This window comes from Henckelia pumila, chromosome 4 (genome assembly GCF_033568475.1).
Source record: "Henckelia pumila isolate YLH828 chromosome 4, ASM3356847v2, whole genome shotgun sequence".
NCBI classification, from domain to species: Eukaryota; Viridiplantae; Streptophyta; class Magnoliopsida; order Lamiales; family Gesneriaceae; genus Henckelia; species Henckelia pumila.
In genome coordinates this window covers 153,357,498-153,372,677 of record NC_133123.1, presented here as the reverse complement: position 1 = coordinate 153,372,677, position 15,180 = coordinate 153,357,498, and the positions used below count along the sequence as shown (strand labels likewise).

At 34.4% G+C, this 15,180-nt stretch overlaps 1 pseudogene; it reads right to left on the bottom strand.

Moving 5' to 3' along the window:
• Positions 1-10,091, bottom strand: part of LOC140862110 (uncharacterized) — a 28,240-nt pseudogene extending 18,149 nt beyond the window's left edge.
• Positions 10,092-15,180: the final 5,089 nt, after the last annotated feature.

Here is a 15,180-nt window from a genome sequence, read left to right as displayed (position 1 = left end):
TTAAATTATTTTGGATTGAAATTGAATTAAAAAGAAGGCCGAGGATTGAATTGCAATTACTGAAGACTTGAGGGACTAAATTGCAATTTATGCAATACATATCCGATTTAGATTAAGATTATCAGAATGTGCACGTGGAGAAATCAGATTTCCTTCAGCAAAATTGAAGATTTCTGAACAGAGAGCCGAGAGCTCTTTCTTTTCCTTTGAATTCGATTTGTTCAAATCGCCGTAACTTTTGTTCCGCTCGTCCGATTTCGATTCCAAAAGATGTTCTGGAATCCTTGCGACGAGGCCTTTGATTTGATGTAAGTATTTAATCATCTCGGCATGTGTTGAAGAACGAAATTTGGCAGAGATCAGTACTTTGATATAGTTTCATGTTCTTGATCTTATATGTGTTTCGTTGTCGAGACCGGAACGATGATTTATTGTTATATGAACTTCTGAGTATTTCAGCATGCATTTGTATTTTTAGCATACGATTATAGCTGCTGATATGAGGAGTATGAATGATATGAATTGATTAGAAGTTGACAAGAAGTTAATAATGAATTCGATACCGAGTCGGTTCCCGATTTTCAATCGCTATGCCGCCGGTTGATTTTTTGACATCGTTTTGATAGCCTATAACTAAGTTGAGATAGTTGTTTAGATGTTATGAATGTTATGGCATTTTTATTCCTCGATTTCAGTTGAGTTTCGAAGGCTAACGATTCACGACTCCGAGTTGTACCGAATAAGAAGAAGTTGAAGTTTGAAATGATGTTGATTGAATCTATATTGATGATTTTGATTCAATTCTGAAATGATTGAATAGAATGAAGTTTGATATGCATGTTTTGATGATATGTTTCAGAGTTTAATAGGAGGCTATTGACTCAAGATACTCAACTTGAAACCGAAGAAGAAGTGATCAAGATGGAAGCGAATGTGAGTGAAGATGATTGATGTTTGAATAATCAGATTCTTGTAGGCATTGTTGTTGTACTTCCTATTCAGATGTGGAACATCGTCAACTCGAGAATGAAAGGTATAATGACGACATCGCGAGTCAGGGACTGTGAAACTCAAGAACGACTATTCTTGAGTTATCCCGAACAAATCACATACTTGTTTAAGCACTTGTTCTTGAGGTAGAACTTATGTTATTGTCGATCCATCACAGGTAGTGGATCTTTATTGCTTTTGATATGATTGTATATTGAGTTGATTTTATGCCAAGGTTGCGGTTAACCTTATTTGCGAGTCTTTTACGAACTCGTTAGATGGATATCCATGCCAAGATTGTTTACGAATCTTGATGGCAATGAAGTGATAAGAATCAATTTTTGAGATAAGCGCGCTATATAAATTGAAGTCTTGATTTGAAGTTTGAGTCGATATATGCGTTATTTTACTCTATTCTTGAGTTGACATGTTTAGAGTTGATATGAATTTATTTAACGCATTTATATGTCGATTATACTGAGAATGATTTCTCACCAAAGTTTATCCGGCTGTTGCTTTGTTTTGTATGTGTGCATTGCAACAGGAGGGGCAGGATCTTGGTTGAGACGACATTGATAGCTCGGGAGAGAGATGTAGCAAGTGTGGACTCGGGTTTATAAGTTAAAGCATGGTATAGTGATAGCATCAAACATAGCAAGAACTTAAGACTTAAAGTTGTTTATGCTATGTTGAATAGCTTGTAGTTTTATAGCTTTTAAGCTATTCATTTGATGTAATACATGCATGATTTGATGATAGGAACTTGGTATATGAATGTATGCATGTTCTCAGAATTTATAATATGTTTAGACTTGAATTTGATTGAAGAATCATGCTATGGTTCCATGTTTTGATAGCAAAAGATCAGCAGCAGAATTCGAGCAAAAATTGGCTCGCTCGATCGGGTGAAAGTTACCGATCGAGCGAGGCCTGTTTTCTTGGGCAGAAAATGTGAAATTTCTTGCTCGCTCGATCGGCTGCTTTTTCCCGATCGAGCGAGGCCAAAATGTGTACAGACCCGAGAGCTTGATTTTCTTGCTCGCTCGATCGGCTGATTTTGCCCGATCGAGCGAGGCTCCGGATTTTAAAAAAAAAAAAATTTTTTTGCTCTTGATTTATTATTCTTTAATTGTTTGATTAATTGTTTAATTAATCATTAGTTGCCCTAAGACGAGATTAGAAACCCGAGGTCCCCACAACAGGTGGTATCAGAGAGTAGGTTCTGGACTGAGATAGAAGCTGAGCGGGGTAGAGTAAGTCATATGCATTTATAGTATTGCATGATTATGCAGTATTTGATTCGATGATTTACTAATTGCATGTGCTCTTGATCTACCTTTGAAATTAAATTGATTAATTTACTGATTTGTAAATTTTCGAATTCTTATTGATGTTATGATAAGAATTTCCCCGGGTGATGTAAGCACCCAGAATCAAAGAGAATATTGTTCTTTGGGTGATGTAAGCACCCCAGACTGACAGAGTTGTATGGCCAGACTGAACAAAATGGTATGGTCAGATTGAACAGAACTGTATTATTGCTCAGCTGAATGAAATATCTCTTATTGAACAGAACAGAATATCAGCGAATGAATAGATGTATTGCAGGTAGAAGTTGTTTTGAAGAACTGATGTTCAGATATCTGGAAGATACCGATGAATGATGTATCAGATTGACTGTCTATCAACTTCAAGACCTAGCAACCAGCTGATAGATTTTGACGAAGAAATTCTGACAAAAAAAAGGTATATTTATTTGTTGGTAAGTGCTTAGAACAGAGTTTTATTAATGTTTCTTTGCCACAACAGATAGAAATGATGAGAAGGAAAAATATACCTTTTAGAAGCTGAATATTTTGAGTATTGTAGAATGTCTTATTAGATTTTCAAGCCTATTATAATTATTTGAATTGGAGATGATGAAAAAGCTCAAGACTGAGTTGTTTATTTAATGGCTTGAATTCGAAGAATATGTCTGAATAAATGTTGACGACTAAAACATTTTATGAAAGACATAAACTGAGCGAAGAGAATTGAAGCTGAATGATGAAGTAGAAGGAATGAAATTGTAAATATGCCATAGTGTAAGAGATAATCACAATTGGCTACGATTTCTATTCCAAGATAGATATGAAGTGAACGATCTGAAAGTAGTTATCTTGCTCTAGCAAACCGAAACAGATTAGTGTGGTTCTGAATGCAAAGTATGTTAGCGATTATTGCATTCATTTTGAGGGTACATATCCTAACAATCAGTATAAAGACACCTCAAACAGATATGATAGAATATGTTTGAAGTAAAACAGATTCTAAGAGGATTCAAATGAAAAACAGTTCCAGAAGAATACAGAGGATCATAATGAAATTGCACCTGAGAATGAAATTTCAGGTAACAGAATTATTTTGTTTTGACCTGTTTATTATTGGTGCAATAGATTCATGATAGCTGAAAGCTTATTATATGATCACCTCTGTATCAGAAAAGAGACTGTGTGAATTGAACTGAAGAATGAAACTATTGCTTTGATGAACTGAAACTGAAGATGATTTTGTTCGTATTGAAATATCTGTTTATGTTGCATGATAGATGATGATGCAATAATCGAATACAGATGAGTAGAAGAATTGATGATAAGAAGCGATTAAATTAGATCAGTAAGAACATAATGTGTAATTGAATATGATGATATAGAATCTCGAATTAAGATTTTGTGATTTCGGTTCGATATATGATGTTTGATTACAGAAATATTCCGAAATCAGTATATTCAATGCACTAGATATGTTCATGATCTAAACTAGAATTGAAAGATATGCCGATGAGTAGAGATGGCAGATATATTTCAGTAAGATTCTTGACTTTAGTTTAAGTTGTGAACTGGAATTTATCAGAGAATTGATGAGTTTATGAATTGAATACTGCTTTTGAGGTTTACAAAATAGATGATGATATGAAAATCAGTTACAGATGAGTCTTTATTTGATTTTACTGAAGTTATTACATCATAAAATCATGATTTTTGAAATTCTTGATATTGATTTTGAGGTTTTGGTACCGACCTCAATCGATTTTGATTGACTCTTATTTTTTTATAGAGTCTGATTTGATCTACTCGTCTTGAGTTGAGATGCTAGTGAGTTGTTTTCACTTAGCATATTGTCATTCATATTATTGTTCTGTGGATGACCTTGACTTAAGTGAGTTTTCCTGATTATGAATTTCAAGAGTTACTGATTGGTTGATGTATACATTCAGTATATTATAATATTTATGACTCGTAACTGATAGAATTTCCAATTGAGATTTGGGAAATAGAACGAAGAGAAGAGATGAATGCGTGATTGATTGATCTTTTGAATTTATGTGCTTGAGTATCGAGATAGATACTAAAACAGTCCGAATTGCTATAATCCAAATTAAGTGAGAATTGATTTTGAAGGATTAAAGCACATTGAGATGAGATCAAGTTATTAGAATTCAATTGAGAAATAGAAATGAAGAACAAAACAGGCATTCGATCAATTGATTTCAGATTTTGTGTATTTTGGTTTGAATATTCAGATGAATATATGACCAATTAGAATGATTTTTGATTGAAAGCAATCCAGAACTGTTTAGAAGATGAAAGAAACACAGAAAGTAAACTGAAGCGATGAGAATTCAGTACAGAATGCCATATAGAGATATGAATTGAAGCCTCAGATCAGAATGAATGAATTCTATTATGATTGATTATCTGATTGTGATTGATATTTCTGAAAATAAATATCAGAGTTTGAAGAAAATGCACGACAATGAATTTAAGATTCATCAAATAATTGTTTTATCAGAAGATAAAGCAAATAGAAGTAACCGAATTAGTACGTTTTCGAAGTTAAACGTACAGAGAGTTTCTGATTAAGTTGAAAATCGTTGACCAGATGAGTTCAGTGATAGTTTAGAAATTCCAGAATTGGTATGAGATCATGATTTGAAAGAGTAAACTACCAAGATGAAACAGTTTATATGAAGTAAACAGGTGGTAGTTATGAACAGATTGATTGAAATTACTGTATACGATAATTTGTCTGTATGATCAAATCACTGAATTGTGATTAGATTCGTTGTAAGACGAACAGTAAGCCAAGAAATAATGTTTCAGATTGAAACATTGGGTTTACTATTACATTGTAATACAGATGATTCGAAGACTTTGAGTACTTTTTGAGGTAAAGGTACAATATGTTATTGTTGAATTGGAAGAATAGTCAGAGAAGATGAATCGAAGTGCGAGAATGAACTTTATCTGTCGTGATACCGATTATCAACATATCTGAATACGTTGAAATTTGTGAATACAACATAAACTCTGATTACGAAATAATCCGAATAGACTAATCATATTTGTGGAATACACTGTATGAGATGTGAATAACAGCTATCGATTCAGATCTATGAAGAAGATAGAGATATGATGAATTATAGGAATGATTACAATCTATTGTCAGGATTAAGACTTTAGAATTATTCAACAGATGTGGCATCAATTGATTGATTGATGTTCTGAGAGTTGGTTATATGTGATTGCATTATACCATTTGTCGATTGATGGATTATCTGAGTTGATTTTCCGGATATTGAGAATATTCTCAGAACTTTGATACCTGATTCGGTATTACTTGTCTTGATGTGTTGCCACTGGATGATTATAATTCCTGTAAAAGCTAATGAATCGATTTTGAGATAATGATATGATGAAAATAAATCAGATTTCTTTGTATTGGAATGATACTACTGAAGTATATGATATCAGATCAGACATGATTTGTTGTCAGCAGATCAGATGTGATTTGAGGAACACAAGGATGATGAATATGAATCTGTATGGAATGAAAGCAGAGAAGATGAACCAGAATTAGTAATTGAATGATAGATATAACTTTTGAAGCTGAAATTGATTAGTTAAGTGGAAAAGTTATTCTTGAAACATCATTCAATTCAGAATAAAGAAAGGGCAGAGTTTAATTTACAGATTCAGAATATGAATTTGAATACTAATCTTGAAGCGATGAACTGAATAACAGTGTAGACTTGATTTATTTCTATACTCTTTATAGAATGATATAGAGAAAGAATCAAGTCGTTCCAAAGGATGAATTTCACTGAATGAAATGTCAGACAGAATTGATGATTTCATTGAACGAATGTATTCTTTTCAGCTGGATAAGTTCAGTATCTAAGTGAAAGAAGTATCAGTAGATTCTTCGTATGTACTTTATTCAGATGAGATAGATATTGATGAGATTCTGAGTTAAGTCGATTATTCGACAAATCCTTGATTGAATAAAGAGACAGCTCAGAACAAAGTCGTTTCAATGACTTAAAGTACAACTGAATAGATACTGATTACAAGAGAATAGAAGCAGATTCGAAGTAATAATCTGACAAGAGATTGAAAGATGAAGTGAGATACGAAATGCAGAGTGGATGATTGAAGTGAGAATCACTTCAGATAATCATTCAGTCTATTAGATTTGATATTTTGGATGAATACGATTTCGAGGACGAAATCATTTCTTAGAAGGGAGGAATTGTAAGGCCCGAAAATATTAAATTATTAATTATGGGATTTGAGAATTAAATTTCATATTATGGGCTAATATTGATTTAAGAAGTTATGGAAATGATAGATTTAATTTCCGAGCCAAAAATATTTAATTTGAGAATTTACGGATTTTGAGAAGTAAATTCCGAGAATTATTAAATTAAAAGAATAAATATTCGATTTGAATATTTATGGGATTTAAGATTAAATTCCATGTTTCGGGAATTAAAGAAGATGAATTTTGGAGATGAAACCCGATCAGAGACTGATTTGCAAATATCGAAGTTTGAAGGGCTAAAGTGCAAACGGCCAGGATTATTTAATTAATACGAATTTATTTAATTTTAATTCGAGTATATTTAATTTGGGAATATTTAGAGTTTCGATTTTAATTCTAATATTCTTAAATTATTTTGGATTGAAATTGAATTAAAAAGAAGGCCGAGGATTGAATTGCAATTACTGAAGACTTGAGGGACTAAATTGCAATTTATGCAATACATATCCAATTTAGATTAAGATTATCAGCATGTGCACGTGGAGAAATCAGATTTCCTTCAGCAAAATTGAAGATTTCTGAACAGAGAGCCGAGAGCTCTTTCTTTTCCTTTGAATTCGATTTCTTCAAATCGTCGTAACTTTTGTTCCGCTTGTCCGATTTTGATTCCGAAAGATGTTCTGGAATCCTTGCGACGATGCCTTCGATTTGATGTAGGTATTTAATCATCTCGGCATGTGTTGAAGAACGAAATTTGGCAGAGATCAATACTTTGATATAGTTTCATGTTCTTGATCTTATATGTGTTTCGTTGTCGAGACCGGAACAATGATTTATTGTTATATGAATTTCTGAGTATTTCAGCATGTATTTGTATTGTTAGCATACGATTATAGCTGCTGATATGAGGATTATGAATGATATGAATTGATTAGAAGTTGATAAGAAGTTAATAATGAATTCGATACCGAGTCGGTTCCCGATTCTCAATCTCTATGCCGTCGGTTGATGTTTTGACATCGTTTTGATAGCCTATAACTGAGTTGAGATAGTTGTTTAGATGTTATGAATGTTATGGCATTTTTATTCCTCGATTTCAGTTGAGTTTCGAAGGCTAACGATTCACGACTCCGAGTTGTACCGAATAAGAAGAAGTTGAAGTTTGAAATGATGTTGATTGAATCTATATTGATGATTTTGATTCAATTCTGAAATGATTGAATAGAATGAAGTTTGATATGCATGTTTTGATGATATGTTTCAGAGTTTAATAGGAGACTATTGACTCAAGAACCTCAACTTGAAACCGAAGAAGAAGTGATCAAGATGGAAGCGAATGTGAGTGAAGATGATTGATGTTTGAATGATCAGATTCTTGTAGGCGTTGTTGTTGTACTTTCTATTCAGATTTGGAACATCGTCAACTCGAGAATGAAAGGTATAATGACGACATCGCGAGCCAGGGACTGTGAAACTCAAGAACGACTATTCTTGAGTTATCCCGAATAAATCACATACTTGTTTAAGTACTTGTTCTTGAGGTAGAACTTATGTTATTGTCGATCCATCACAAGTAGTGGATCTTTATTGCTTTTGATATGATTGTATATTGAGTTGATTCTATGCCAAGGTTGCGGTTAACCTTATTTGCGAGTCGTTTACGAACTCGTTAGATGGATATCCATGTCAAGATCGTTTACGAATCTTGATGGCAATGAAGTGATAAGAATCAATTATTGAGATAAGCGCGCTATATAAATTGAAGTCTTGATTTTAAGTTTGAGTCGATATATGCGTTATTTTACTCTATTCTTGAGTTGACATGTTTAGAGTTGATATGAATTTATTTAACGCATTTATATGTCGATTATACTGAGAATGAGTTCTCACCGGAGTTTATCCGGCTGTTTCTTTGTTTTGTATGTGTGCATTGCAACAGGAGGGGCAGGAGCTTGGTTGAGACGACATTGATAGCTCGGGAGAGAGATGTAGCAAGTGTGAACTCGGGTTTATAAGTTAAAGCATGGTATAGTGATAGCATCAGACATAGCAAGAACTTAAGACTTAAAGTTGTTTATGCTATGTTGAATAGCTTGTAGTTTTATATCTTTTAAGCTATTCATTTGATGTAATACATGCATGATTTGATGATAGAAACTTGGTATATGAATGTATGCATGTTCTCAGAATTTATAATATGTTTAGACTTGAATTTGATTGAAGAATCATGCTATGGTTCCAAGTTTTGACAGCAAAAGATCAGCAGCAGAATTCGAGCAAAAATTGGCTCGCTCGATCGGGTGAAAGTTACCGATCGAGCGAGGCCTGTTTTCTTGGGCAGAAAATGTGAAATTTCTTGCTCGCTCGATCGGCTGCTTTTCCCCGATCGAGCGAGGCCAAAATGTGTACAGACCCGAGAGCTTGATTTTCTTGCTCGCTCGATCGGCTGATTTTGCCCGATCGAGCGAGGCTCTGGATTTTTAAAAAAAAAAAATTTCTGCTATTGATTTATTATTCTTTAATTGTTTGATTAGTTGTTTAATTAATCATTAGTTGCCCTAAGATGAGATTAGCAACCCGAAGTCCCCACAACACTTCATCCTCGTACTTAACAATGGAAAAAGGCACCATAACTTGCCTAGTCACCCTCACCTCCGAACTATCATTAAACCACTACAATATATATGGTTGAGGATGCTTTAAAGTAGGCAAACTCAATTTTTTAACAAGCTCACTACTCGCCACATTAGTACAACTTCCCCCATCAATAATGACATTACACACTTTGTTCTTCACAAAGCATCTAGTATGAAATAAATTTTCTCTTTGATTTTCTTCATCCTCCTTTTGTTGCACACTCAAAACTCTCCTATTCACCAACAACTCTTCAACCACCATATCATATCCCTCATCATCGGGATCCTCCAACGCAGGCATACTATCATAATTCTCCTCCTCACTCTCCGACTCAATCTCACCACAAGCATTCATAATCATAATTTTTTTATTTGGACACTGACTAGCAATATGACCAACACCTTGACATCTAAAGCATTTGATATCTCTAGAACGATTAATGGGAGTTTCAGATTTACCTTGCACTCCTTGCTTTGGTGTTTCTTGCTTGGTGTCAATTTTTGGCTTGGACATCGGGTTTACATCCTCTCGTTTGCCAATGTTTGGACGCCAAGGAGTAGAAGAACCTCCAACAGTAGAATTTCGACTCATGCCCCTTCTTTTGAGTTGTTGTTCCACTTTCATGGCAATCTGCACCATTTTCTCAAGATCCATGCAATGTCTTAGCTCCACTTGGTCTTGAATCTCCCTATTCAAACCACATAAGAAACGAGCCATAGTTGCTTCACGATCTTCTTCAATATTAGACCGGATCATAGTAACTTCCAACTTTTTGAAATAATCTTCAACACTCTTTGGACCTTGCTTCAAATTTTGTAGCCGCTAAACATGTCACGATAGTAGTAATTCGGCACAAATATTTTCCGCAAAATTTGTTTCATCTCATCCTATGTCTCAATAGGACGCTCTCGATTCCTCCTCCTAGAAGTAATAAACCAAATGAGAGCATAATCCACAAACTCAACAACCACCAATTTTATTTTTTTCGCATCATTTTAGTTGTGGCAATCAAACACCGACTCAACTCTCATCTCTCACTCCAAATAAGCCTCCGGATCAGATTTCCCATTGAATGAAGGAATCTTCATCTTAATCCCACTAATATTCCCATCCTCTCGACCCCCTTCGATGTATCTTCCTCTTACAGCTCCCCTTTAATTTTTTTCACCCTCATGAGCCCTCTTATTTCTACCCCAATTTTCACCCAAACTCTCATCATCCTCTCCACCATCATCATCTTCTTCAAATATTTTCTTTTTATTTTTATCATCACCCCCACTAACTTCAAGCTTATCCAACTTCTCATGTATTGGCCCCAAAGCCGCCATCATCATCTTGGTCAATTCATCCACTTGACCTTGAGAAAAATTTTGGCTAGAAAAACTCATTGTACCTGCAAGAAAACGTTAGTAGTAAAATTTCTCACCCAAAATCTCACAAGTCACTCCAAAGGAATTCACTCAGCCACTCTTTTTTTTTTTCACTCAAAATTTGTGTAAAAGGCTTTTTGCTTTGTGTGGAAGTAAATCAAACTCTCAAGTTCACAACTTGTAAACACTTGAAGATTGACTCTCGAAGATTGACAAAAACAAGAAGGAGAAAGTTATGGAATTGAATTTTGACTTGCACCCAAGGATGAACAAGAGCAAAGTAATTGACCACAAGTTATCTCGCTTCTTATATATATATTTTTTTGAAGCTTTTTCGGTCTTTCTATTTTTTTTAACCGATTTTCCACTATTTTTTCGACTTTTTTTTATTTTTTTTGAATTTTTCTAGATAACTTGTAGCACAAGACATGAAAACTAAGATTGACATAGAAACGACTTAGAAATTTTGGAATAGAATAGACGCAGATGAAGAATGAAAGATGAAGAGCGAAGAACACGAAGAACACGAAGAACGAAAAGATATGAAGATTAGATACTTACTTGATTCAAACCTTGGCTTTGATACCAAATGATATGAATTCTTAATGTATGGAAGACAAACACGACTATATTAAAATCGTACCCTCACACTACAAGAAAAAAGGCAAACCACAACGCTTTTTCCGCGTTGTTGTTGTCCCAAAAAAAGCGTTGTCGTAGGCAGTGTTGTAGAAGACCGCGGTCAAAGACAACGCGGAAAAAGCGTTGTGGTATTCAGAAAAGACAACGCTTTTGAAAGCGTTGTGGTATTCGGAAAAGATAATGCTTAAAAAGCATTGTGGTATTTAGAAAAGACAACGCTTTAAAAGCGTTGTGGTATTTGGAAAAGACAACGCTTAAAAGCGTTGTAGATTGAATAAAAAACAACGCTGAAAAGCGTTGTTGTTTCTAGAAATTACAACGCGTAAAAAGCGTTGTAGATCTAAGCTAGGACAACACTTTTTAAGTGTAAAAAAGCGTTGTGCTTTCTAGAGATGGCTTAAAAAAAGCGTTGTGCTTCGTTGTTAATTTGGGTGAAAAAACGTTGTCGTTAAAAATGTTGTTTTCAACTTTTTTGCAAATTTAAATGTTTATATAAATAACATCATTAAAATATATGAAAGTGCAAAGCTGTGGGGCGAAATATTCTCATAAAAAGTACAAGATATGTACCCAAATCACACTAAAACACATTTCATACTAAAAATCTTGGTAATATTTGTGTCATAACATGTGTGGACTGTGTGCCAATCCTAACAATGCAGTCTCTCTGAATGAATACGAAACAAGTGACTACAGAAGGAACTGTTGATGATGCCCAAGGGAATGCCCACCACAGTCAGCGACGATCTCCGCCACCAGTAAGAACCAGACTTCTGAAATACGACATTAGATAACACAGGTTAATTATAACACAACAGGGGAAAACAATATAGAAGACTATAGAAGACTATAATATTCTGAAATACAACATTTTAGTAATTTCTGAAGGGACTGTGCGAATATAGAAGACTATAATCTTTACAGTTTCATGCGTCAAAAGTTCACAAACATTGAGCTAGCCATTAACCGTAGGTGAGGCACATAAATATGATAATCTTAGAAGTGAAAACCAACCATGCAGAAACACAGTCTTCACAGAAGATATGCTTGCAGCGCAACAAAATTGGGGAGTGCATCTTCTCCTGGCATATAGCACACAGATCTCCAGCTGCATTAACCTAAGTACGATGAATAAAAGTTCCATAAGCAGATGTCTTATTTTTTAAACCTCAGTAAACTTATTAAGCAGATCATGAGGCAATTTCACAAAGTAGGAACATAAAACTCGTGATACTAAAACTTATCACAAGCTAGAAAAAGAAAACATGAGGCAAAAATTGTCTCCCTGCTAACAGTGGGAAACCAATTATCAGCAAGTGGCAAAGAACAATAGAATACAGTTGATCACATCATAAAAACCTTGAAATAGTTTTCTAAACTCAGAGGAATATAATAATAACTGAATGAAACATTAAGTTGTAGGTTAGGGTGAGGTGAGGAATATAATAATAATTGAATGAAATACTAAGTTGTAGGCCAGATTGAGCTCAATCAAAACTATCAGTATTTGCCTTGTGAGAGAATTAGTTAATTTTAGAACAATTCAGATGATTGAGTAAGATCAAAAGAACCATAAAGATTTTTTTTTTTTTTTTAAAGGAGATGACCCTGAAAGTGACTCAGAGAGACTTTTATTTTAGCAGTATGAAAGAAATGCTCATCAATGACAATATATTTGCCAAATGCCGAGCCAGGCACTTGAGCGACCTTGAAAATTAAGCCCCTGTCTAATGGTATGACAAGAAGAACTTTGCATGCTAAAGTGCACAAATAAATGTAACTTTGGAAGGTCAGAAGAAGCATCAAAACTGCTCTGATTTCGCATGACAACCATAATGAATTTCTTTTTTAGATAATGCTTTTATTGAAGTCAAGAATGACCAGACCTGAAGGAAGAAAGAAATTAAGTGATTAGATAAGGTTGACTTTCAAGATTCAAGAACAAGATAGGTAAGACATCAAGTAACTTGTTAAATAACATACCTTCTCAACAAGTGAAGTTAGCTTAAAAGTTAAATACAACCCTGTTATTTGTGATGAAAACAGACTCCCATAGACTTTGTTTAGGAAAAATCTATACCACACAGGGGCTGGCAATAATGCACGGTACAGCAGGTCAGCAGCAATGTGTACTCAACCAGTGTCAACATTTGGCCCTACAAGACCAAAATATTACTGTTTAATTCCCATTCAATTTCACATATCATTGCCAGATTACAAATAATATTACTATAAATTAATAAATCATATTCTACTCCATATTATATACTTGGGTTTTGTTACCTGTCTACGAAAATTATGGCATTTACCATTCTTGTAATACATCAACAGGATTAATTTCAAGACCATTGTTGCCTCACGCACCATCGTATCTGCAGCACCAAACACAAAGAAGGTGATAAAGATTTATAGGCATGTATGATGTATGCAGACAAAACATTGTTGCCCTGAAACGTGAATCTTTGTACTTCTAGTTTATTATCACCCCTCCCATCTTATTTTGTTGCCCTGAAAAATGAATACGTGATTCCCCCACAATATGGATATAGCATAAACTCTTGGATACGATACTTGGCTGAATCCATCGGGCCACAATATGGATATATAGCATAATTTCCCATGGGCCGAATATCTTTAGGTTCGATGTCCTTTGATACATCGAAGTACCGGAGTTTCTTATTGAGGATAAGTCACATAGTCCCGTAACTTTATAGTGCTGGAAAATATAAACAAATGTAAGATCTAACGATCCTATGAAAAAAGGACATTAAAAAATCAAAGATTATAGCAAAAAACATGCAATTTACTAGGCGTGTTCTTTTATCGAGCTGGTTAATCAAATAAACTCTGCTCTCAGAATCCTGCCACAACCTACAACATCAGATCAACCACAAACAGTTGGAGCATTATAATATAACAATCACTGAATAAACGAGGTGAAAATAATCCTTGAAATGTCCAAAAACATAAATCTGAACCCGAGCTTAAATAATTCCTATGACTCAAAATACAACCATTTGGACACCTACTCCGTTTCTTTTTCTTGGCCAGATTGGTCAGCATATCATCATGACTCCTCTCGTCACTTCTCAACTTCAAAAACTCGGCGCACGTAGCCCCCGAATGCCAAGCAACATTACACTCTGCGCAGAACAGCCTGTTACAATAAGGGCATTCGGATTCCATTATAACCTCATTCGTCCCACGCCGTTCGTCCACTAGCAAGGCCGAGCAATCCTTGAACGGGACATAAAGAAAAGATAACGTAGAGGTGATATTCAAATTACAGTTGAAGTATTAGGTACAAGTGAATAGAATTGAATCGCAAAGACAAAGGTGATATTGTCATACTTAAACCCATGTTATAATTCGATAATATAATTGGGAAGTCCACCCCTTATCCCCCTGACGAAACACAAAGGAAGCTATCTGAAATAACTGAGATAAAAATTCACTACCTTAGATAATTCTCCAGGTGATAATTCACTACCTGAGAGACATGGTATTCAGGGCCATTAGTCAAATTAAATATGGGTTTTGACCAGAAACCTCAGACAAATATCTCAGAAAATGAAAACAGAGTATCATTTCATTAAAAATAATACGCGGAAATAGATTGAGCCTTACCGAAATATTTGGCAGAAGTTAAACAAATCATGACAACAAATCAATGCACAATCTGTACAAAAGAAAACCAAAACCAGAAAAATAAAAAAAAATTCAATTGTTCAAACCTAATTTCTATAAATAATTACTTTATCATCATACCTTACAAACATAATGGATGAAAAAGAAGGAAAAACTAGAAAATTTGGCATTTGTAACAACTACTTTAAACATAAAAGATGTAAACAAAATAATTTTTTTTTAAAAAATACTAGCAATAGACAACGGCAGAGAGGGCGGCAGGAAGGGGTATTTTTTTTTGGAGAGGAAGCACCTGTACTGGAGGTCGTTG